We start from the raw sequence: 25,091 nt of genomic DNA on the forward strand, positions 1-25,091 counted from the left end.
ACCCCATATTACTTTGAATTAATTGCTCTGATTTAATTGATTATTCTTGATTACTGTGAAATTATTTGCATGATTTTTTGTTTATTTTGTTCATTTAAAGGTCAGAATCTGTGGTGATCTGTTGGCACAATGTCACAATTTGGGTAAAGGGCAAACATCGAGTACATGCACAGTTTGGGGAAATCTGCTGCAGTCTTTGTTAGTCTTAAAAACAGTTTATGGGGACTCTGCTTTAAATAAAACAGCTGTTCACTAGAATTGTAGGATGGGCAGGAATAGTTGGAAGACGAGTATCTCTGAGGAAGACCATCAACCTCCAGAAACACAGAAATGGTCGAGCAAGTGAAACAGTCAATTATATCAGACCGATGATTGAGCTGGAACCAGAATTGCAGATATCTCATGGACCCATTCACGCAATCCTGACAGATAATTTGAAGATCGAACTTATCAGAGAAAAGTTTGTCCTACAGATGCTGACACTGGATCAAATGGAAACTCTTTACTTGACTTTTTCCAAACGGTCTGAAAAAAGCACAGTAGACCCTAACATTTCTTAAGACAATCGTTACTGGAGATCAGATCTGGGTATCTGCATACAACCTGGAGCAAAAAAGGCAATCAACAGAATGGCATTCAACGTCCTCTACTTTACCAGCAATACACATCATGTCAAATCCAAAACAAAAGTTATGTTAATTGTCTTTTCGACAATGAAGGTGTGGTTCACCATGAATTTATACAAGCAGGGCAAACTGTTAAAGGCTGTTGCTACATGCAGGTTTTGAAGCGACGGAGGGAGGCAATGTGAAGAAAATGTCCTCCAAAATGGCAAGGGGGATGGATATACATGATGACAATTCTCTCTCCCACACATCACTTGTTGTGGGGACATGGCTCGCAGAAACGAACTTTCCAGTCCTCTACTAGTCTCTCTACTCATCGGATTTAGCACCAGCAGATTTCTGGCTCTTCCACAAGATCAAAAAGCGCCTTAAACGTAACTGTTTTCACACCATAATAGACATCAAAATCAAAGAGACAGTAGTGGCATAAAGCGTCTTCTGGCATATTTTGCTTGTGCAGATTGTATACATTCAGGGGCAAGCACACATTCAGGGGTAAATTAACCTCCTCCCCCATCCATTAATATATTGTTCTGTTAAGTAGTTTTGTCCCTCTGATAGTTGATTTATGACCCCCCTGGGAATAATGTGTTCTGAGAAATCCCCACCACTGCTCCTCCCACTTCTCCTCCCTGCACCCCTCTGTTAAAAGGGGCACTTTTTGTCACCCCCTCTTCGGTTCTGAGCCACTTTTCCTCCTCCTGGGAAATCCCCAACCCTCCTCACCCCTCTCCAACACCCCTCCTTCCCTATCTGGAAATTGGCGGGAAAAAGGCCCAGTCTGTGCTGAGCTGCTGGAGAGGAAATGTCAGTTGACATAATAATGTACTGTTCTATGATTGCATATTCTTTATTTAATCAATTTGCGGGAGACAGAGCTCCCACACTTAACTACAGCTCACATCTGCACCCCTAACCCCCACTTCCCATTATGTAATAACTGTAAGCACTGAGGGGTTGAATGAAGTGCAGTATATTAGCTGCTATTTTAGTGGCCTGTGCATATGTCTTTTGGCTGGGTCATAGAGTGCCGAGCAAGTACCTTGGAGGTTGGGGTGGGTGGGCTCCACTGGGTACCAGGCAAAGAGTCGAGTATGTGCATCTCGTGTGGTGAATACTTTTCAATAAATAATGGCGATGCAGCAGAATGAATTTTGCAAGTCATAGAGACTACTGGTCATGCTGGAGCGGTTTGCGAGTTTGAAATGGCCAGTCAATCCAAAATGCAAGAAACATCTTTATCCTATTCCACTAACTCAGGCAGAATGAACCATTGGTGCTCGCCCTTGAGTATGGGACAGAACTAAGGACGTTTGAAACGGGTTTTACTCCCCTTTTCTATTGCATATGTGTAGGTGTTTAGTTGGATGAGGGCCAATCAACCAGCACACTGGCTAGTTCACTATTCACCTATCCAGAGGGCGCCATGAGCGCCATCTCTGTGACTTGCCCCAGCAGCTGCAGGCAATAGCCGAATAGCCTGCACCTTTCTTTATACCTGCTGGCTGTGCAAGGCTAAGCTTGTGGCTTCTGGTCCCCAGAAGCCTTGTGTCCACTACTACCATTGGTCATGGCACACTGTGATACAAGCATGCATGGCATGGACATATTGTTCTAACTGCAATTCCAGCCCCAACTTAGACTCTCTAGGCGATGTTCTTTTCAAGGAATTATATTGAGAACCGACATTTGAAGCTGACTGCAGAAGGATTCCACTGGCGCCAATATACATTTTGCGTAAGGACCACGAAGGTAAGATACAATAAATTAACACTCATATGGTGGCATATAGATAGCCTTTTTTCCCTCATTCTACTTGCGAGTGAAGCAGGAAAGGAACTGGCAAGTAGTGGTACAGGATACCCTCCACCACGCACTGTACGACGATTTGCGAAGTATGTATACAGATTTAGTCTACCTATTAAAATGTCAGTCTATCCATTTACAGGCACACAAACTCACAGAAGAATGTTGTCTCAACATTTATCAAGAAAATAAAAAACGAAACAGCTGCTTATCGTCCCCCAGTAAAAACCTTTGTATTAATCCTTAATTTGCTCACTGCAGTCATTTTTCGAGACGTATGTGAGAGGTTGTAACATGTTTACCTACAACACTTAGAAGAAGCGGTGTAGAGCTCACCTCTCAACTCACCTTCTGTCGGAGTATCGCTTACCTGCCATATTCTCACGAATCTTCCAGTCTTCGATATTTGAATTCACGAAATTTCGACGAGTAAGAGATATGCCCCGCCAAGTCACAGACCCCTTCTAGTTCTCTCGCAATCGCATCATGTTCCAACAGCACTGTTCCGTTAGCTAGAAGACTGTCTAGTCCTCTACCTGTCACTAACTAGGTAGAGAGCTACCACGATGAGAAAAATATCATGTTCAGGATAAAATTCACAAACACGAAAGGATATTTGCAGAGCACAAAGAAATTTAAAAGTGTAGCACTTACAAATCGTCGATATCGAATGATTGTCTGTAAATATTCCTCTGCACATGTCCTAATCTCCTTTGTCGGATTCCTATGATTAATGCGCCAGAAATACGACAGTGTAATGGTAGCAGAATCCTTGTTGACAGCATAGTGTTTCGTGAGAATTACATCACCTTTTTTCAAATTGAGCACACCTCCTTAATACGAATCTAACACTATCACAGAGCTTCCAATACGCTATCCTTTGAACCATTTACATTGGCTCAACAGCCTTACAGCTACACACATAATTCAGAGCTACTGCAAGAATAAGGGGATATTAAGGACTTAATCACAACATTGGTCATTTTTTATCCCCACATGCTTGCCTGCCCAAGGAACCTCCCTTTGTTCTTGTATAATGCAAGTTATTTATTTAGAAGCAACTATCACACATCGAGAGCCAATTAATCAACAAGTACGAGCCAGAGCAAAACAATGTCAATGTTTTCTCCATCAACAGCAGTCACCACATTACCTGTTACAGCTCAACCTGCAGCGCAACAGTCTCAAGGTGATATACCGACGGTATCTGCAGCCACTTGCCTCCTGCACTGTCTCATCTTAGTGGGCAGATCATACCCCCCTTAAAAATTCATGCAGATGAATTTGAGCCTGAGATATTCTTCTACGTTAGCTCATTGTTTTTTGTCAGTTCTTAGCGTTTGTGTTGCGTCCCTTAAGATTCCGGAAAATGAATCCGAATGCACTCTACTTCAGCTTGCTCTACAAGCTTACTGCTAGGCATTGTTTTTTTTACGGCAGTTAACGCTTCCGATGACAGTGTATGGGATTTCTAGTCCCATTTATGTGTAACAGATTTAGTTATGTTCAGGTCGACTATCAACTCCACCATAGGACTTCCCACATGCTTGAAGACAGCTCCATTACCAACGAACATCCCACATTTTAAAACAAATCCGCTGCACGAGACTGTACATGGTGGAGAGCACATCGCATCAGTATGATTCATTACCCACCTACCCTTATCTAACAAGTTGACCGAGTAAAAAATTGCCTATATATTTCCGTGTGTAGCCTAATCCACTCCTATGTTTCAGAGAGAAATAAGTCGTCTTTCCCAGAGATATTTTTCCTTCTTGTATGCAAGTGGATTATGGCAACCTGTACGATCCTAGCAGCATCCACACAATGCTTTGCAGATCAGTCACATACCACGAACAGATGTAGGCTCGCAGGATTGGTAGACAGTGACTATGTAGTATTATGCTGTCAAATCGATGTTATTGTTCACTGGTACGTATCTCTATCACAGAACATCGAAGTGTAGTATTAGATTCCGAGCCACAGAAATATTCAAACATAGCCAAATGTTGGGAAATTTACAGAATTAAGTTCCCAGTTAGACTGCGACCATGAAGCACTGTCGATCCAATCCCAATAAAAAGCTGACATTTTTGAAGCAGTCATTAAATGAGCTGAAAGAATTCCTTGGAAACTAAATCTAACGGTCGACAGACGTAATGGATCCTTTCATGAACAAGAGTTAGGATAGTGCATTGCTTGATGCGAATGGCCGCAGACGATTTAATACGATGCATAACTTTGGCGAAAGTTGGAACAATATTTTGATCGTGATACCTCAGCAGAAACGACAATGCACATTGCAGTCTTACACTACTGCTGTGAAGTTTATCCAGCGTCCAGACGTAACCATATATTTTCTCCCCATAGAAGTAAACAGTGTGACCCCTGAGTTTCTCATCACATGTACAGTGTTCAAATAAATTACAGGAATTCCAGCAGGCGTCATAGTAGACAACTGCCGATATTTCAGCTCTTATACCTAGAAATGGTGGTTTTCGTTTAAATTCTGGAAAGAATCCTGCTCTCTCCAATGTCTTATCGATAACTTCTGACTTTGATCATCTTTGGTCTGTGTGATGGCACTTGTGTTTATAGTGTATGTGTGTTTGTGTGTGTGTTTGTTTGTGTGTGTGTGTGTGTGTGTGTGTGTGTGTGTGTGTTCTTTCTCGAGTTTTCCGCAAACCGAGATTTTAAATTCTCTTGCACAGCGTTTACTTGCTGAGGTTTGCCTTGAAAGAGGCAGAATATGATCCTGTCAAAATGTCAGGCGTTGTTGACGTCACTCAACTGCATTCCTGTAAGTTGCTTGAACAATTTATTTTCAGTCACTGTATGTGCATTTTCATTGTATTTATCACTTCAACAGCAGAGTTTCGAGATTGTTCTTATTGAAGGAGAGCAGAATATAGCTACCGTCACACCAGACAGTTTACCTGAAGGTCCTGAGAACCGCCTTGACATAGTGGAGCAAGTGCTGATACAAAGAATTTTCTGATGGTGGGTGGAATATACTACAAATACTATTTAGACAAATAGAAGATGAAAATCCCATTTGGTTTCAGATAAGGGACTGGTAAAAAACGAGCCAAACAACAAGTGCATAGCTCATTGTATTCTCAACCAATACCGATATGTATTATTTTATGGGAGAAGAACTGATACAGAGGAATGGTTAGTGTGCATTGCTAAGCAAGCTGAAAATAAGTTGACTTGACATATGAACAGAAGGCTTGAGATAAAGAAGGCTCTAAGTGCTAAAATCATAAATTTGAGGAAAATGAGTTTTAAGTATACTAGGTAATTAACAGTCATAAGTGCACTATTAATGTGTTTTATTTGAAATTTAAGCACAGTATGTACTTAGTTTCAAAACGAAGTTACAAACATTGTAATACAATAATACGAAAAACTGACTGAAGCTGGAAATGCAATGAAAAGCTCTAAGTGCCATAGCTCAGTATTCAGCAAAAAGATAGTAAAAGTTCAGTCTGCTCTTGTAAAACTGTATGTGGTCACTATTTGTCAGGTACTGCATCATTTGAATCATACTTTTATGATTTTCTTCACAGATGTGACTCGTAACGTCGTTAAAAACCTTTTCTCAGAACAGGGATACCTTTCCAGGCCACAATTACATTTAAGCTTCTCCTGGTCTTAATGAGGCTCGTGTTTGTCCAACCACAGCTGCTGCACGTTGGATATCTTCAGATTTGCTGAGTTTATATTACTATTTGCTGCTTTCTTGAAATATAAGGATTCAGATACGATAAATGACTTTGTCTTGAATCTTGTATCATGTCCTTCACTCCTTCTGGAGCAATACATTTGGTAATTCAAGAATAAACATTCTGTCCAGCTACTGTGTAGGTTAGAGATCAATAATAAGACTTATGTTCTGTGCTTGATGAGCTTTTTCAGGAACTTACGTATTCATTCCCTCCATTTTTCAGCTTTCGCCTTCTTCCTGCAACATTACTTTTTCCTTTAGTTTGTAGCTTCTTTCGACTCAGATTGTTGCAAAAATCAGCTGCCTCCGCCATTTTATCTAATGCTGAGGAGTAAACGCATGGAACACAGAGCCTTTCATATGTTAACAGTAATAGCTGTTAAACTGCGTACTGTCTCTTGATTGTATTTGTTGTTACATTTTCGTTTCTGGCCATTTTAGCCTTTTACATGTTATTGGACTTGGCATATAGATCCCATTTCACACAAAACATCAAAATTGCTTATTATGGTACTTAGAGCCTTTGTTATTACAAGTCTTCAATTATGCACAGGGACTCTTTAGTATAGGATGACAATTATTGAGCTACATGAAATCGTCATAACGGTTTGTGTTAGGATGTTCAAACTGCATGGCTGATCGAGGGGCATGATGGGAATTAGTATGCTCTGTATGGTTTGGCTTAGCAACGAAATCAGTAAGCAAAACTGGCGGATTTGGCTGACTGAGAGTCCGCATTTCGCGATCGAGAAGTCTCTTCATCCTCAACGGGTGACTGCATGGTGTGCAAAATCTCGCACAGAATAATTGGTGTGATATCCCTTGATGGCAAGGAGACTACCGAATGGTATGTGAAGGTTTTGGAAGATGATTTGATCATCATTATCCAAAGTGATCCTGATTTGGTTCATGCAAGACAGAGCTCAGGCCCATTGAAGCAGGAGAGTGATATCCTGAAGAAACACTTAGACCGTATTCTAATACTGCAATAACCCCAAAAGCATTGCTGAGCTGAAAACAGGAGGTCATCGACAACAATGATGTTCCAACACTTAAGCGAGTCATGCAGAATTTCGCTATTCGACTTTGTCACATCATCACCAATGACGGCAGGTGTATCAAATATATCAGAACCTCAATCCGAATATCTGTAGTGACGTTTACGTATTGGATAAAGTGTGTGCATGCTGTAATTTGTAACTAAGTTACGTTTTTCTTCATATAGTTCAATAATTGTCACCCTGTATTGTTAAATACACTATAACACTTAACAATAACTGCTACTTCCATAATGTGCTTACAAAGTGCAGAATGTCTTAAAATCTTGATTACTGTGACAAAGAACAAGACAAGCAATAAATGTAGGAAAGGGGACTAAATTCTTATATCCCTACCCAACTACACTCATAAAAAAAAAGTTCTGCATCACCCCAGTTCCCACCTCTAAAGGTCTCGCTGTATGGTGGTACAACATGCAATGTGTGGTTTTCATGAGCAATAAAAAGGGCAGAAATGATGTTTATGTTGATCTCTATTTCGATTTTCTATACTGGTTCTGGAACTCTTGGAACCAAGGTGATGCAAAACTTTTTTTGATGTGTGTATATAATTGCTCTGGACATCTATGATGCTTTAGCAAAAGAATAAGGAGGAGAGAAATATGTTTCTATGCGTCTGAAATTATGCACTACAATGAATGCAGTCAGTATTGTGATAATAAAACAGGGCAGAAGTGACCATTTCATGGATGTTGGGTAACCAGATGCTACTTTATTAGGAAATGAGGGTCAATATACCTTTGGTCGAAGGCGAATTTTCAGTCAGATTCAAATGTTAGAAAAAACCTTATTTCTAACTTTCATCTGAAACCAAATCCAGTGAAGACACTCTTAGGGAGAACTCATTACGTTAATGAGATTATACTGTTCTAAAAGGCAAGGAAGGTGATTTGGCTAATTGTGCCACTTTGAGAAAGTTACTACTCATTTGCTTCATTGATATATGGGCTAAAACACCACACAAATTAATGTTATGGCATGAGGAGTAGAAAGCATAAAAATGCCCTTTCTAAAATATACCTGTGATTAACTAGCACTCAAATAAAAAGTGAGAAATCCTGTCTTCACACTGATTAACGAGCATAGGAGATGAGAAGTATTTTGACAGAAATGATGTACGCAAGAATGACTATAAAGTTGGAGATCAAATTCTTCTATCGGATCACAGAAAGTCATCACTCATAGCGATGTATATAAGACAATGCGAAGTGTTGTATACAGGACCATATAATTGCTCACAAAGCGCATGCAGTAGCATATTTACTAAGTTATTTAACTTTGGAATGTATTACAAATACATATGTACTCTGCAAGCCACCTACAGAGCATGGCAGCGGTACTTTGTACTACTGCTAGCCATTGTCTTTCCTGTTACAGTGTTACAGACAATGTTCACAAAAAATCTTAGTATACACTGCTACATTCCACTAAGCGGTGCCAGACAAGTATAAATAGGTGTTATAACTTTCTATTATAGATGTTACTGAATTGCTTTACTAAGAAAATCCCATACTTGCCTTTATTCCAGGCTCTGTGATCGAGTCAAGACAAGATGTTTCAGTGCTGTCCAGAAATGTATATACTGGGCTCTGCTGGAGTCCAGCTGATGGCTAGTGGGCAGTGCACTAACAGGGAGGCAATTTTGAGGCTGATTTTGATTAATAAAACGTGCTTTAAAATAAATGAAATGATGAAATTGCATTGTCTAACAGGAATATTAAAAAGTGACATTCTTCTAGACATGTGCCTGTTGGTGTTTCAATGTACATAAGAATTCCTCAAAAGAAGTATAGTGGTATCTCTAGCAACAGAGATGCAAAATAGATAAGAGAAGATAATCTTCTTAGTAAAAATCTCTAACAGTGATCTTTATCTTCGATTACTGGCTTCTACAATCAATGTTAGCATCTCCATATCTCGACAGACAGGTAACTGTATATTTCTTAAAATAGCAGTAATAGTACTTTTTCTCATGAAGTGGCAGGTATGTGTCAGATTAGAAGACACATCAGCATGTCAGAATTAAAACAAGGATATATACAGTTATCGCCACTCACAATGAGCACATCATTGCAGCCAGGTCATCGCTAGAGAGCAAAATGATTCAAATCTCATCTGTCTATTAGGAAACAAAGGATGTCAGTGGGAAAGAGTTCTGTATTAATCTATTAGGCACCATCCATCTGTGTACTGAGTACAATTGGTATCCAAGAAGTTTCCATCTTAGGGCACTTACTCTTTCTTTTCTGTATCAATTATCTTTCATCAAAAACTTAAACAGATGCCAAATTTGTTTTGTTGACAGATGATACAAATATTGTAATAAATAGAAAGTAAAGTATATTTTGGTAAGACTGGTTAATGAAATTTACATGGACATTAATAATAGGTTCCTAGACAATTATTTGTCACTAAACTTAGAAAAAGTGAGCTATATGCAATTCAGAAATATAAGAGTTCCCTCCCCCCTACCTCCCAGTGTGCACCTAAAATATGATGATAGGCAGATAGAAGAGGCTGACAGTATTGAATTCTTCGGTTCAAAAAAAAATTCAGCTAGGAGGAGTATACCATAGAACTGTTGAAGCGTCTAAACAAATCTTTATTTGTAATGTCGATGTTGTCAGACATAGGTGATACAAAAATTTTAAAAAAGCTAGAGCACTTCACTTACTTTCATTACTTAATGTCATACAGTATGATTTTTTGGGGTAACTCATCAAGCCACACTAAGGTTTTCTGACTCAAATATGTGTAATGTGAATTATGTGCATATGCTTGACATTACCAAGTTGCAGACGAGCTAGATTAATGTATAAACAAAAGTATTGTTATTGTACAGCATTTTTTATGCTGACCAGTTTCAGCAAACCACATTGTCATTATCTGATCTTTTGCAGGACAGTTCACTCAATCTTGATCAAATGCATATTATACCATGTCATATCATAGAATGATACTTTATGAACATGAGAACAATAGTATATCAGCAAGTTAAGCATAAAATAACTGTTACATTAAAGAGTCTACATATTGCACTGACTACACAAGCTCACATTCATACATTAGCAAAATGCTTGACTTGCTGATATACTATTATTTTCATCTTCATGAGGTATTGTAATACGATTTGACATCTTATAATAAGCATTTGATCAAGATTCAGTTAAGTGAACTGCATAAGATTTTATGATGGCAACTTAGTTTGCTGAAACCAGTCATCACAATAAATGCTGTACAATAACAATCTTGGCTGTTTGAAGTTGTTCTTCTATTTATACATTATTTGTGGTGTGAACTCAAGAAAATCCTTCAGAGACCTGTTCAAGGAACTGGGGCCACTAACAACTGCTTCACAATATATTTATTTCTTAATGAGTTATGTCATAAATAATACACTTCTTTTTTCAAACTAACAGTTCAGTGCATGGAATCAATACTAGAAGTAACAATAATCTTCACAAAGATTTAAAATTATTTACTTTGATCCAGAAAGATACCATTAGTCAGGAACATATATTTTCAGAAACTTTCCAATAGCTATAAAAAGTTTAACTACACTATTAGTGCAGTTCAGTATAAGGGGAGCCTAAAGCGTCTATTGGCACTCAACTCATTCTACGGTTCTGACGAATTTCTTAGTAATACTGACTAATGTTTGTGTGTTATTAACAATATTAAACAATGTAAGTATATGTACATCTTTCATGCAATGGTGCAACAGCATAAGAATTACCATATGCATCTCAGTGTACTGGATATTTACATATTTTGTGATAGAGTTGTTTTCACCTTTTAAATAAAAATATGTTTAAGATTTATTCGCTTACACCACATCCATGAGGAACATTTCAGCTGGGATCTATAGAAGGTACATCATCATTTTTTCTTGTAAATGTGTATCATGTATTCCTCATTTTCTGAAATATTCTATGTCATTGAGGATCTCCTCACTGTGGATCTACGGGTTGAAATGTATATCTTATCTAATCTAATACAGGATATCCGTAAAATATATTTACAACTTAAGACTTTAAATTTTAAAACTGTACTAAATATTGACTAGTGGTTTTCAACATGTGATAAGATAACTCATAAATTTTTTTACCTTCAAGGTGACGCAATTTTAACGCAAAATTGAACTTAAAAACCTGATAAAATATGGACACCATAATACAAAGCTCAGTTTGTTGTCTGGCTCACACAGATAACGTCTGATAGCCAAGTACAACGAAATTTTCAAAGAGGGTATGGAAGGCAACCACAATTCTGACCAGCTACTTGGTTTTGGCTTAGGTCGTTTATGGAAACAGGTTATGTTCTCCACAAAAAGGTAGGAGGTCGCCCATCTATTTCATACGGCAATGTGGACAAGGTGAGGCAGACACTTGCAAGGAGTCCAACAAAATCGATATGTACAGTGGCCAGAGAGTTAGAAATGAGACAACAACAGTGCACACTGTCATGCATAAGAGGTTATGACTGTATCCCTACAATGTGTAGCTGCTTCAGGCATTAAAGTATATGGAAAAACCTCAGTGCAAACAGTTTGCAGTGGATATGCTTGGCAAGACTGATGAAAACAATGAATTTGTGGAAAAGATTTGCTTCTCTGGTAAGGCAACGTTTTACGTATCTGGCAAACTGAATCGTCATAACGTTCGTGTATAGTGTTCACAGCATCCTCATGATACCTGTGAAAAGGAAAGAGGCAGTCCAACAATAGTGGTATTTAGCTGGACATGTTACAAGAGTTTCCGGTGTCACAATTAGAAGGCCTGCAGCATGATGTCCTATTCCAGCCGGCTGGGGCACCACCCCACTGGTCCCTAAATGTCCATCCCTTTCTAAATGTAAAATATCCAGATAGGTGGATTGGACGAGATGATCCAGTTCGGTGGCCGCCATGATACCTTGACCTCAGACCACTAGACTTCTGCCTATGAGGTTTAGTAAAGAGTATGTTTACTGAACCAGGGTTAGTGACCTACAGGACTTGAAATTATGCGTTCTATGTCATTGTGGAGATCATGAATCATATGTGGAGACAAATGGGATTCCGACTAGACATTGTCCATGCCACCAAGGGCGCTCACATTGATGTATATGAATGAGGAAACAAAATTTGATGAGTTGTCTTATCCAACGTTAAAAACCATTTGTTAATATCCAGTATATTTTTAAAGGTGTCATTGCTTATGAATGAAGGTGTGGTCCCTATAAGAGCGATGAGACAACGAAATCGCGTGTAGACCGACATGGGCGGACATCCACAAGAAGGCATAGTGAGCATGTGCATAAGTCAACCAGTCAATCTCCACTGCATTCACTCATGCTGAAAACAGAGAAATAGCGGCTTCGAAAGAAGAACAACCAGTTTTGGTGGGTGTCGTGATGTTATCAGAAGTATACAAACAGCACTGCATGTCCATTGCAAGAGTCAAGGCATGGCACAAGCGATTCAAGGAAGGACGACTGTCGTTGGCCGATGATGCACGATTTGGAATATCACACGTTGTTACTGACACCACGAGCGTCGGAACTACAATGGACATGCAGCACTCTCCGAACACATGTGCCATTTTTCGATGAATTTCCGTTCCCTACGCTTCTTCCGACATCAGGAAACACACTACGCGCCTTTGCTCTTTTCCTGACGTCCATTTCTCTGTTTTCAGCACTGCTGAGTGCAGTGGTCGAGAGACACAAGCACATACTCTCTGCCGCCACTCAAGTGTGTCCCTCTAGAGGCGAGTTTGGGGCTGAGCGCTCTTAGAGGGACAACATCTTCTTCCGTAGGCAATAGTATTACGTTCCCTTCAGCAGTTTTCATTTTACAGCCTCCTGTTTGTGTCTTTTTGAATGGCTCGAATAATATCAGGAAAAAGGAAACTAGCGCTGAGGAAGATTGTTTGTAATAAATCAAGTGTTATAACGCATGTCCTTGACAAAGTTTATACGATAAAGTATTTAGAAGGAAACAATAGGTAAAGTGCTGTCCAAACACCTTCAAAACACCAACGTACAATTGACAGAAAAAATGTACATGCAAACAATTGTGACCGTCGTGTTACGAGATGAATGAACAGTTAGGGACACATTAAATACTGTACAGAAGAACCATTACAACATAAATGTATTTATTTACAATATATTCGTATAATCATGTGTAACTTTCTATCCTTGAGTCTCTCTGCTTCCTCTTTCTCTATTCCAGTAGTCCTGGTTATCAATATTCATTATCACTCGGAGTAGCAAAGTCGTCGAACTAGGTTCGTAAAGTCTCACTGGCATCGTCTTGCGTTGGTAAGATCCCACTGCACTATTGTCTGTACGCTTAGTGTACTTGGAGAGTAGTCCGATGACAATCTGAAGATAAACTGAGGAAGTCTGACTCGGAGTTCTGAGTGCAGTGGCTTAAAAAGACGTGTGGACCAGTCGGAGTTGAAGCAGTGAATTGGTGTGAATACGGCGTCCTCTGGCGGCGTAGGTAGGGCGACCGTGCACCAGCTGATGAATCCTCCCTAGCAGCAGCTCTTGGTGGCCGATTCAAATCTGTTTTCTGCAGAGAGGAGAGTGGCGCAGGACGCACCAAATTTGATCCACCAAGAAACCATCAATGACACATTCCTCCTTCTCCTCCCTCCCCCCCCATCCCCCCCATAACTGCACACCATAGTGTGAGTGCAAGCGAAGACATGAGGCGGCGTCAGTGGCGTGTTGCGGCCAATGGAGTTCAATGTGATGAGAGAGCAAAAGGTGTCAATGACCCCATGTTCCGACATTTGCTTTGGAAAGAACCGAGAACATCTGCCAACAAACCTGAAGTAGGACGTCCACACAACAGAAGAGAAGAGTGCAGCATTGACGCTGCTGTGGACGCCGAAGACTGTACAGCTGATGCAGTCTCGATGCCTGTGACTGACGTCGCTGTGAACAGCAGCAGACGCTGTGGTTCAGGAGGTAGCAGTGGCTGCGTATGTGGGCAAGGATCAACCTTCATGGCATGACGTTCCTTGCTCTCAAATGGCAAGGGCTGCTCAGGGGCAGCAGTCTAGGACGCAGGCAGCGTTTCTAAATCATGGAACTCTACGGTAGGTTCACAATAATCACGAAAACGTAGATGATGTTGGTGCTGTCAATAGTTGTCCTATTTGCCACGAATGGACAGTCATCTGCGTGATTCTCAATTGTGGCGCTTGTTAAAGACATGGTGGAAAATTTTGTCCTTTGTGCGGAACTTCATTATGAAGTTGGCATCTGAAGCAGGCTGTTGAGGGTGAAATAGATGCAGCAGAGTGGGATAGTGACGAACATGTAATAATTCCGCCGATGAAGCGACATGAAAAGGCAAAATGTGACAGATGCTGACAAACAACGGATAAACATTTTCCCACGAGTATGGAGCGCGAAGTTTGGGCATCTGAGCCTTGAAAATGCTGATGAAACATTCGGCTTCACCGATCGAGCGAGGAGAGAACGGTGCTTTTTAGATATGATAAATCCCATTTTGTCGCAGACTGTTGAAAATCCATTGAAGAAAACTGTGAACCACTGGCCAAACTGATGGTTTATGGCAAGCCTTCTAAACAAGAGACAGAATTAAGTGTTTTTATAGTGGTAGCGCTAGTTGTCGAATTCATTGGAAAGACAAATGGATATCTACTGTATGCATCGAAAATAATTAGCCCCCATGTGTTCCATAAAGGACAGCAAATCGATGTAAATGCGTTGCCAAGGCCTATCAGGTCGACGTCTATTGAAACATTCCTGGCACAGCACTGCCTGACATCTCAGCATGTGTGACAGTGGGCAGTCACCTGTTCAATCTACTTGTCAAGCCCGAGATGTGTACAATGCTACAGCACTAGCTACTTATTTCTAGTGATTCCCCAATGTCCTCTACGTAATAATTTAAAAACATATTCGTGGAATGATGCAAGAAATGACTCACATTTGTTGATTAGAAGTATGCAATAAAATTACACCATTTTAAGAGAAAGGCTGCTGTGTTTCCCACAGTATTTGCAGATTAATATATCTGAAACTGATTTCGGATTATGAGGTCAAACTATCTGAATGAAACTCTTTAGGAATCGTAGTGACTGATCCTGTTCAGTAGCGTGTGCGAACCACTGATAATAAACGGGAATGGGTTGCAGCATATGCAAATCAGATTGATCAATCTGAAGTCAAGGAAGTTCTGATGCGTCGAATTCTGGATCATTTCCCATAGGTAAGCGAGACTGAGTGTCTGCGTTTGCATGTTATGCTTTAGAGCGAGAGAGCATTTCGTACATATAATTTGAAAGTAGTAGCGACCATCGTTACAGCTTCTGTGCTGTATGATAAGGCACATCTTTTGTGAGATGGAAAAGAGCAGTCTACAGCTTGTGATCTGTCATGAGAAAAAATTTTCTACCATGCAGATATTGATTTCGTGACACCATAGACAATGGTTAAGACTTTCTTTTCTGGCAGACTGCTGTTGGCTTGGACCTTTTTAAATATCTAAGATGTGAAAGCTAATGGGGCTTTCAATGTTGTCAACTTTGTGAGATAAAACATCCCCTGTTCAATATGATGACGCGTCAACTAAAAGCAGTACTGGTTTTTGGAGATCAAAATGAATAAGCCATGGATGACCAAGCAATGCATTTTTCAGCTTTTGTAATGATTGCTTGTACTATCCAGCCCTTTGAAATGGAACATTTTTACATTGGAGGCGAAGCATAAGAGCAACAACTTGCGCTGCATTCAGAGTAAATATGATATACACTGATAAGCCAAAACATTATGACCACTGCCCACTGCGATACTTGATGCTGCCTGGAGGTGTTGTGATCATGTCACATGGTGACAAAAGTATGTAAGCAGCGCAGATGTGGATGGAGGATCACCCTAGTGAAGATATAGGCTGCAAGTGAGGAAATCCATGGAGATAAGTGACTTTGACAAAGGGCAGATTATTATTATGCAGAACCTGGGACCACGAAAGCAGTGAAGATGGTCGAATATTAACATGTTGCTGTTGTGAGCATCTATGGAAAGAGGCAGAAGGAGAATGAAACTACCATTAGGCTCTAAATGGTAGGATGTCCACGACTCTTCGCAGAATGTGAGGTTCGGGGGCTTGTCTGCTCTTAAAATAGGATAGATGGTGATCTGTGAAGTATCTGCTCAAAGAGCTCAATGCTGGTGCGTGCACAAGTGTTTTGGATCACACCATTCATGATACATTGTTGAACAAGGAGCTCCACAGCAGATCATCCCTATTTGTTCACATGTTGGCCCAACGACGTCGTCAGTTTCGATTGCAGTGTGCAAGAGACCATCGGGATTCAACTGTCGACCAGTGGAAATGTGTCGGCTCTTCAGGTGAAACATGTTTCTGCTTCACTAGGTCGATGTTTGTCTCCAGAAACGCCGTCATCGAGGTGGATGGCGCCTCGAAACGCGCAGTGCGCCATGGACGCAGGTTGGTGGGAGCAGTATTGTGCTGTGAGAGACATTACCCTGCGCTTGCATGGGACTTACAGTAGTAATAAAAGAAACGCTGACAGTTGTGAACATTTGCATCCCTTTGTATTGAATGTCTTTCCCAACAGCGATGTCATTTTCCAGCAGTGTAGCTACAGTGGTTTGAGGAGCAGTATAGTGAACTCACATTGATGCTTGGTGACCAGATTCGCCTCATGTAAATCCTATGGAACCCATCTGGGTCGTTGTCGGGCTCCATCACTGAGAACGTAAATCAGTGTCCTGTTATATATGTGAATTACCTGCACGTAGATGTCTAATGCCACATACCTCCACAAACCTACCAAGAAATTGTTGGATCCCTGATACACATAATCAGTCATATATTCTGTTCCAAAGACGAACAAACAAATTACGCAGGTGGCGACACTGTTGTGGCTGATCAGTGTAGTAGGTCAGTTTACCCAGAACTGCCTGTAGTTCTTATGTATTTTGAGGAGGAGGTAATCTCCAGATGGCGCCAAAGTGCTTAGTCGATGGACAGGTGCCTTGGGCTCAATGAGATATCCCAAATACTCAGTTTCAGTACTGGAAATTGAACACTTCCGCAAATTACACTTAAGCCTGCGTCATTTACAGCTTTGAAAAGAGATTCTCAATTTCTGAGATGGTGTTTATGTGTTTGCCTGGACATAATGATGTCATCCAAAAAATCTGAAGATTACCAAACTTTCGCCACCACTTGTTCAAGAAACCATTGAAATAACACAGGAGCAGATGCGCTTCCATTTGAACGCACCGGTACTGACACAAGCTGACACTTGTACTGATCACCACAAAATTTTTAATGCCTTCATCCACAGGAAGTTGAAGGTAGGCATGAGATAAATCAGTTTTAGAAAAGAATTGTCCACCTGCTAGGTGATCCATAGGCTCCTTTATTTGTTGAATAATCATTTGACTCTTACCTATTGTCTTACTGTAAATGTAAACTCTGTCCACAGGCCTTAGCAGACCCCGCAGTACGGACCATCCGCGGTGTCATCCTCAGCCCATAGGCGTCACCAGATGCGGATATGGAGGGGCATGTGGTCAGCACACTGCTCTCTCAGCTGTATATCAGGTTCCGAGACCAGAGCCGCTATTCCTCAATCAAGTAGCTCCTCAGTTTGCCTCACAAGGGCTGAGTGGATACCACTTGCCAACAGCGCTCGACAGACTGGATGGTCATCCATGCAAGTGATAGCTGAGCCCAACAGTGCTTAACTTCGGTGATCTGGTGGGAACCAGTGTTACCACTTCAGCAGGGACGTTGACAACTATTGTTTTAAAGGTGGCCAAAAATCTAATTTTTTATGATGACCGAAGGAGATGTCCATTGACTATCAGAAATAGGTTTCAAGACACCAATTTGTTCTAAGCTGTTGAGTTCAGAGGCAACTTCATTGCGAATGGCTTGAGGCACTGGACGTGCATAGTAAAACTGTAGTTACGCATTCTCATTAAGTATAATGTGAGCGTGAAAATTCTTTGCTACCCCAATGTACCATCGAACCAGTGTCCATATTTTTCACTCAGTTGGTGTATGCTAGCAAGAGAAACTTGCATATGAATAACATGCACATTGTTCTTAATATCTAATCCAAAGAAATCAAATGCATCCATACCAAATATATTAAGATTTGTGTAAGGTTGAACAACTGTGAATGGCAAAGATACAGTCCAATTTTGATATCTTGATTTCAGAGTGCACATCCTGGCAGAGATGATTTCACCATTGTAGTCTGTGAGACACAGATGTGTCCCAGTTGCCCATAGTAGTTTTACTGAGCAGTGTGACTGACGTATCAGAAATGATACAGAGTGACTGCAGATCTGTAATAATATGAATAGTTTGCAATTTTTTCCTGAATATACTGTCAGTTCCAACTTTTGGAAGTCTGCTTTTATCTGTTTTGTGAGAGACAGAGTCGTTTCATTTTTGTCCATGTAAGGAGAGCCGATTGCAACTAGCCAACATTTGCATTCTAGAGCGTCGCTTTGTGAGTCATGTCCTTATGTCTATCGTTTCTGTGTGTATTGCCAGGAGTAGCAGGTAAAGATTCAGAATGTGATATTATATTAATCTCGATTTGCTCAAATCTAGATGGAAGTGGAATAGAGGGTGTTCCGATTTGTGACAGTGTAAGCATTCCACTTGGTGCAAGAAACAGTGTTTGCGAGCTTGTGTGACATAAAACTTGACACTCGACTTTGCAGCTCATGAACTTGCAGTATAAGTGACCAGGCCCCTTATGCCCATCTATGTTGTGGTGTGTGGGTACTGTCAACACGAGCTGTGTAGGGTAGAGCATGCTTAGAACTAAGCTTGACCAGTGCTGCAACAACAGGCACTTGAAAGTCAATTTGCGCGAAATCTTGTACTTCCTGAACTTCGATTACTTTAAGTACTTCATTGTACAAGGACTGTGATGCTTCAGAATCTCAGCTTGTATTCTGCTGTCTGCAAGATTCTACATAATGACATCGTGAAGCATTTCCTCGTGAAAAGAAGCTCCACAAGTTCAGTTAAATTTACAGTTCCTAGTCATGTCCTTGGGTTCAGCAATCTATTCCTTGTAAAACTGATGATGTGTATGATTAACTTTGAAAATAGTGGCAGCTACATGAATCTGTACTTCTAAAATGTCATCAAGTTTTCTAACGACTTCCCCATATGGTAGGATTTGGAGCTCTACTTAGGGGAACAGCTTAGGATGCAGAAAAAAGAAAGAACGTTGTGCGTCTCCTGTGATTCTGTAGGCTGTAAAGGTTGTTCAAGCTGGCTGCAGTACTCTGTTAATTCCTTTTGTTTTTCATCAGAAAGAGAAGGGAGGAACTGCCACCTGGTCACCAGAATTCTGTGCTTCAATAGTAGTTTGTTGTCCTTGCTGCGCATATAGCAGTACAGTAATGCTCGAGAATAACTCTCGAATTTGTTGGCTCTGAATTAAATATAACTGCAGAGAGTGTTCAGTCTCCAGAAGTTGCCAATGCATACGAAATTTAAATCACTTCAAGATTAGATATAAAGAATTCATAAACACTCTTATAATAATGAAAACCTAAAGAAAACCAGGCACTTTCCGCTGGTGGCTGTTTCTAGAAAAGAACAATTTCAACTCATTCCACCAACACTGAAAGAAATATTGGTTATTTTAGCATGCAGAGATGTTAAATCACCTTCCATAGATTTATGTAGTCACAGATCACAAACTCATCACTATAAATATCTGTTGTGTCCATTAGTGTAATAAGATGGATGAACACACTGGAACACATATAAAGCCCGGTCCACACGCAACGATCTGTCTGCGCAGACATCGGCGCAGATGTCTGTACATGCAAAAGATCGCTGCAAATGTGGCGTGTTCACACGACAGCCGGCCGAAGTGGCCGTGCGGTTAAAGGCGCTGCAGTCTGGAACCGCGAGACTGCTACGGTCGCAGGTTCGAATCCTGCCTCGGGCATGGATGTTTGTGATGTCCTTAGGATAGTTAGGTTTAACTAGTTCTAAGTTCTAGGGGACTAATGACCTCAGCAGTTGAGTCCCATAGTGCTCAGAGCCATTTGAGCCATTTTTTCACACGACACAAACCCCAATCTACTACTCGCCCGCCATCTGTCGGTGTAGAAAAGAAATATCAGTGGCAAGCGACTACGCTCCCCATAATCGTCAAAAATTTAATTCAGTTATTTTGAAATACAGAAATGGAGGAAGTTCTTTTGTGGTCTGTGTTCGCAACTTGTGTTGCAAAAAACATTCAGACCAACCGCAGGAAACAGAGAAAGCGGTAAAAATGGTGTATACAGTGGCTGCTAAAGCGAAAGCAGTTTTCTCACGTAAATTTACTGCGAGAGCTGCAGGGTGAACCTAACGACTGGCGAAATTATTTGCGGATGGATGTCGAAACTTATAATTATCTCTTAAAGCTTGTAATGCCTCAAAATGGTTCAAATGGCTCTGAGTACTATGGGACTCAACATCTTAGGTCATAAGTCCCCTAGAACTTAGAACTACTTAAACCTAACTAACCTAAGGACATCACACACACCCATGCCCGAGGCAGGATTCGAACCTGCGACCGTAGCAGTCCCGCGGTTCCGGACAGCAGCGCCAGAACCGCTAGACCACCGCGGCCGTGTAATGTCTCATACTATGAGAAAAAATACTTGTATGAGAAGGGCAATTTCTCCTCATGAACGGCTGGCGGTAACATTAAGATTCCTAGCAACATGAAGGAGCTACAAGGATTTGGAGTTTTCAACTGCAATATCGAAACAAGCGTTGAGTGAAATAATACCCAACACATGTGAAGCTATTTACGCTGTCCTGAAGGATGAGTTCATGAAGGCAAGTCAAGTAAATTAAGTCTGCCAAGTTACAGATAATATTTTTGATGTTGTAGACGTGTTTGAAACACAGTAGGCCTATATTATTAGAGATTATATACCTACATGGCCAATGAACTATGGTTTACTTTGTTTCTGAGTAGGCATTTTCAGTTCACTACTGTGTAGAAGCAACCTGTTACAAACTTTTGTTACAGGATACAAAACTCCACTCTGAATTCTAGATAGAGTTCGCAACGATTTTTTTTTTTTTTTTTTTTTTTTTTACTGTTTCTCTGTTTGCCGAGGCGTCAACTGCCCGCAATTTTTCAACTAGAGCATTGTATGCTGCTGTCTGTTTGTGTCGGTCACTATATTCTTTACTTTTAATCTCACACAAACATGGGTGGTTTCTATATATTTCAATGAATTCGCTTACAAACTCTCGAGAACACTGACGAGTATCAGCCATTTTAATGCCCTGTGCGTACAAATACTGAGCAAACAGCTGTTTCGCGCCAGATTTGCGGCGATCTCCTGTCCACACGCTCCAACTTGTCTGCGCAGATGTGGTTTGAACCCACAGATTTGAGAGGTTTCGCTCAAACCTCCAACTCCAACTTCCAGGTTTGCACACACCTCAGGTTGGTGCAAATCTTCTGTACACACGCAACGATCTGTCTGCGCAGATGTCATGTGCGCAGACATTTGCGCAGACAGATCGTTGCGTGTGGACGGGCCTTAACACTATATGAGAAGGATTAAAACATAACTGTATTTATTTACAATATATTCGATACAAGCACACATAACTTTGTTTCCTTGAGTCTCTCTGCAGTCTTATACTCTGTTCCACAGCCCCTGGTTACCAATATTCGCTAGCAGCTGGAATGGCAGTGATATCGAACTAAGTTCACAAAGTCTCACTGGCATGTGTTGTGTGCATAAGATATCACTGTACTATTGTCTGCAGTCTCTGTGTGATCAGAAAGTAGTCTAATAATAATAAAAAGATAATCCGAGGACAACCTGAGATGAAACTCTTGAGTGCAGCAGTTTAAAAAGACACGCAGAACAGTAACAATTGCAGTCAGTGTGGTGGTGTGAATACGGTGTCCTTTGGTGTCATGTGTAGCACTACATGGCGGTGTGCTGCATGATCTATCTAACAATGACTCATGACAGCCGATTTAAATGTTCCTTTTGCAAGGATGAGAGCAGCATGGGATACGCTGAGTGAGATCGACGAAGACACTATCCATACCATGAAAAACACATCAAACATTATTCACAAGCAACATATAGAGCTTTTTGCCACAGGATTTTGATTCCATCTAAGTATCAAATAACGTCAAAGTAAAATGTTATTGATGCAAAGTGTAGGTTGTAGATATCTGACTTCTTTTGTGGAAAAACTCTCGTGGAGAAAATACTCAGATCGTCAAGGAACATATGCAATGTGTCACTAAAACAAAACAAACAATAAAATGAAGACTAAGAAAACAATTAAGCATGAGATCACTACTATAACGTAACAAAGTGAAGCAAGAGTAGATTAACTTCCGATGTTAGCAGACGATACCATTCCTCCTTCCCCCCTCCCTCGCCGCACCGCTCTCGCAGACACACTAATATCAACGTCATAAACTTTCTCCCCGAGGAACCTACATTTTGAGGTCCCTTTTCCGTTCCGTTGACGGCTTGTGCGAATGCTACCACTTGAAATGCATTATGGAATGTTTTGACGTTCCGTTTCTTTACGTTCTGTCAAACATGAATCGACTAGAACCAAAGCCATCTCGTCTCACTAACTTCATCTCAAAATATTCCTTACGACAACTCTTGATGTCGCCCTTCTATTTTTGAAGGTGTATGTATATGCCACCATTTGAAACTGATTGTGGTATGTTTTTTACGTTCCTTTCCGTGACGACCAGAATATAGACCGAGTCGCATTCTGAGAAAGGTCTATGACGGTTATAAAATAAGTTTTACATTACTTTTTTTCAAACGTTATTTAAGAAGCAATTTGGTACTTCGTACGGTAGTAATCTAACAAAGATATTAAACCGTTCTTACGTCGAATTTTCCATTGATCTTTGCTTAAGTCCACGCCAGAGTGGTCAGTCTTCGTTTCCGCTGCCTTTGGAAAGGTCTTTAGCATCGCGTACCCGGCAGGTTGGCTTTGCGGTGCTGATACTGAAAAAGCGAGGAGGTATTTTAAAGGTAAAGATTGCAGCTGAACCATTTTAAATTGTGATAATTTTTGTAATGAGTGTGAGGGAAATTTAAATTTCAACTAATTAGCCATGGAAAAGGCCAATTCCGTTGTATGAAAACAGGCGAGGCAATGACGCCACCAGAATGGCGGAGGTATTCATTGGATCTATAACGCAAAATTATGTTTGTTGTATTTTCTGTAAAAATAGTTTAAGGGAGGTTATCGGCGTTATTAAATGTATATTTAAAGTAGATTTTGATGAGTTTTTAGATTGAAATATAGTCTACTTTAATTTTTTACTTTTGCCGCCATTTTTGTTCAGTAGCGCTATGATGTCGTGTCTCTTGCCGGAATTATCGACGAGATGTACTATTTCTCTCATTAAAAATTGTTTCGAAGGAATTTGTTACACTTCATTTCATGTACATTTTGATGGATTTCTGAGAGATTCAGTTGCAGTGGGAACTAATTTAGTTACCAGTTAACTATATCCTGCCAGTGGCCTATAAGTGTGGGAGTAAGATTTTTTGTTCTTACGATAGCCTTTTGTTGACCAAACTAACTACACAGAAAATGTATTTACTGCGAAGCTGATGTGGATTGGACATACAGGTTGCATTGTTAGGTCCCACAGCAAAAAAAAAAAAATTGCCACTTCATCGGAACTACAATTCGTGCGTTGAGTTTGGGAAGCTTATTCATAGGGGATCGTGTCAGTGGTTTAGGATTATCGGTACAATACTGTGGAAATATAATAAATCAAAATTATGTGTAGGGCAGGAGTTGGGCGGTGGCCGTTATGAAGAATGTGTAGTTGGGAGTAGCCCCCCCCCACCCCCCCTCCTCCTCTTTCCGTCGTTTAAAAGAGTAGATGAAATTTACCTCGTGTTCTGGTCAGACAAGTATATCGTCTGTGGCACATTTACAGTAGGACTATGGCTACAAATCAGCATTTCACATCTAAGATGTCTTTGTGTGGAGGGGGGGGGGCGGCGGCGGCAGAGTGTTGATTTACACTAAATCACATTACTGGAAGTATATTTTTGTTTAAGGGCTTATAATATGACAATCATGCAATGCTTCATACTAGTCCATTCGTTTTAAATTGCAAGAACCTAGAGGAAATGTGTAATACAAGTTTACACACAATTTTTATAGTAACTTGCGTACCAAATGAAAACAGATGATTGGCTGGAAGATTGTTGGTGACTTAAAGATGCATTTGAGTGGTGTAATGTGTATCTACCTTTATAATATTTGGCTTTAGTCATTTACCACTTTATTGGAATTGGGCATGTAGGGTACTAAAGCTGTTAATGAATGCTAAATTTGGAATGCTGCTTGTGCCAGCAGCCATCAAACAATTTGTTCCTAATACTTTCAATTAACTGACAGAATTAAGTTCCATCCTTGATTTTGATGTAGGCTAAATTGACGTGTGCTGTGCAAAAATTTCTTGTATATTCTGCACAATAAAGCTGTAGTCTCTTCCAGACCACTTTTTCGGAGACGGAAAAGTAACAAAGAAATCTTAAAAGTTTGGCATGCCACATATCCTAATCTAATGGAGCTAGCTGCTTTGGGGCATGGTAGTACAACTTTTTGTGCTCAGCACATGAACTATGCAAGTTAAGTTCCAAAAAGAATGCTTTTGGTGTAATCTCAGTTTCAGCTTCTCCGCTATATGGTGAGTGGTAACTTTTCATAATATTGTGAAATTTTTTTCTAATGTCTAAAACTGTTGCTTGTGGCAAACTGTATTGCCACCCTAGGGTCAACGAAAGTGTCAAGCTCCACCC

General features: G+C 40.4%; 1 protein-coding gene across 2 annotated transcripts in view; it reads left to right on the forward strand.

The window, feature by feature from the left end:
• The first annotated feature begins 23,190 nt into the window (after positions 1-23,190).
• The window catches only part of LOC124614010 (zinc finger protein on ecdysone puffs-like), a 40,353-nt gene continuing 38,452 nt past the window's right edge, over positions 23,191-25,091 (forward strand). For both annotated transcript variants that reach the window (XM_047142825.1, XM_047142826.1), the window contains exon 1: positions 23,191-23,297. The gene's annotated coding sequence lies outside the window, so the exon portion shown is untranslated. The remainder of the gene's footprint in view (positions 23,298-25,091) is intronic.

The sequence above is a fragment of the Schistocerca americana genome, chromosome 4 (genome assembly GCF_021461395.2).
Source record: "Schistocerca americana isolate TAMUIC-IGC-003095 chromosome 4, iqSchAmer2.1, whole genome shotgun sequence".
NCBI lineage: Eukaryota > Metazoa > Arthropoda > Insecta > Orthoptera > Acrididae > Schistocerca > Schistocerca americana.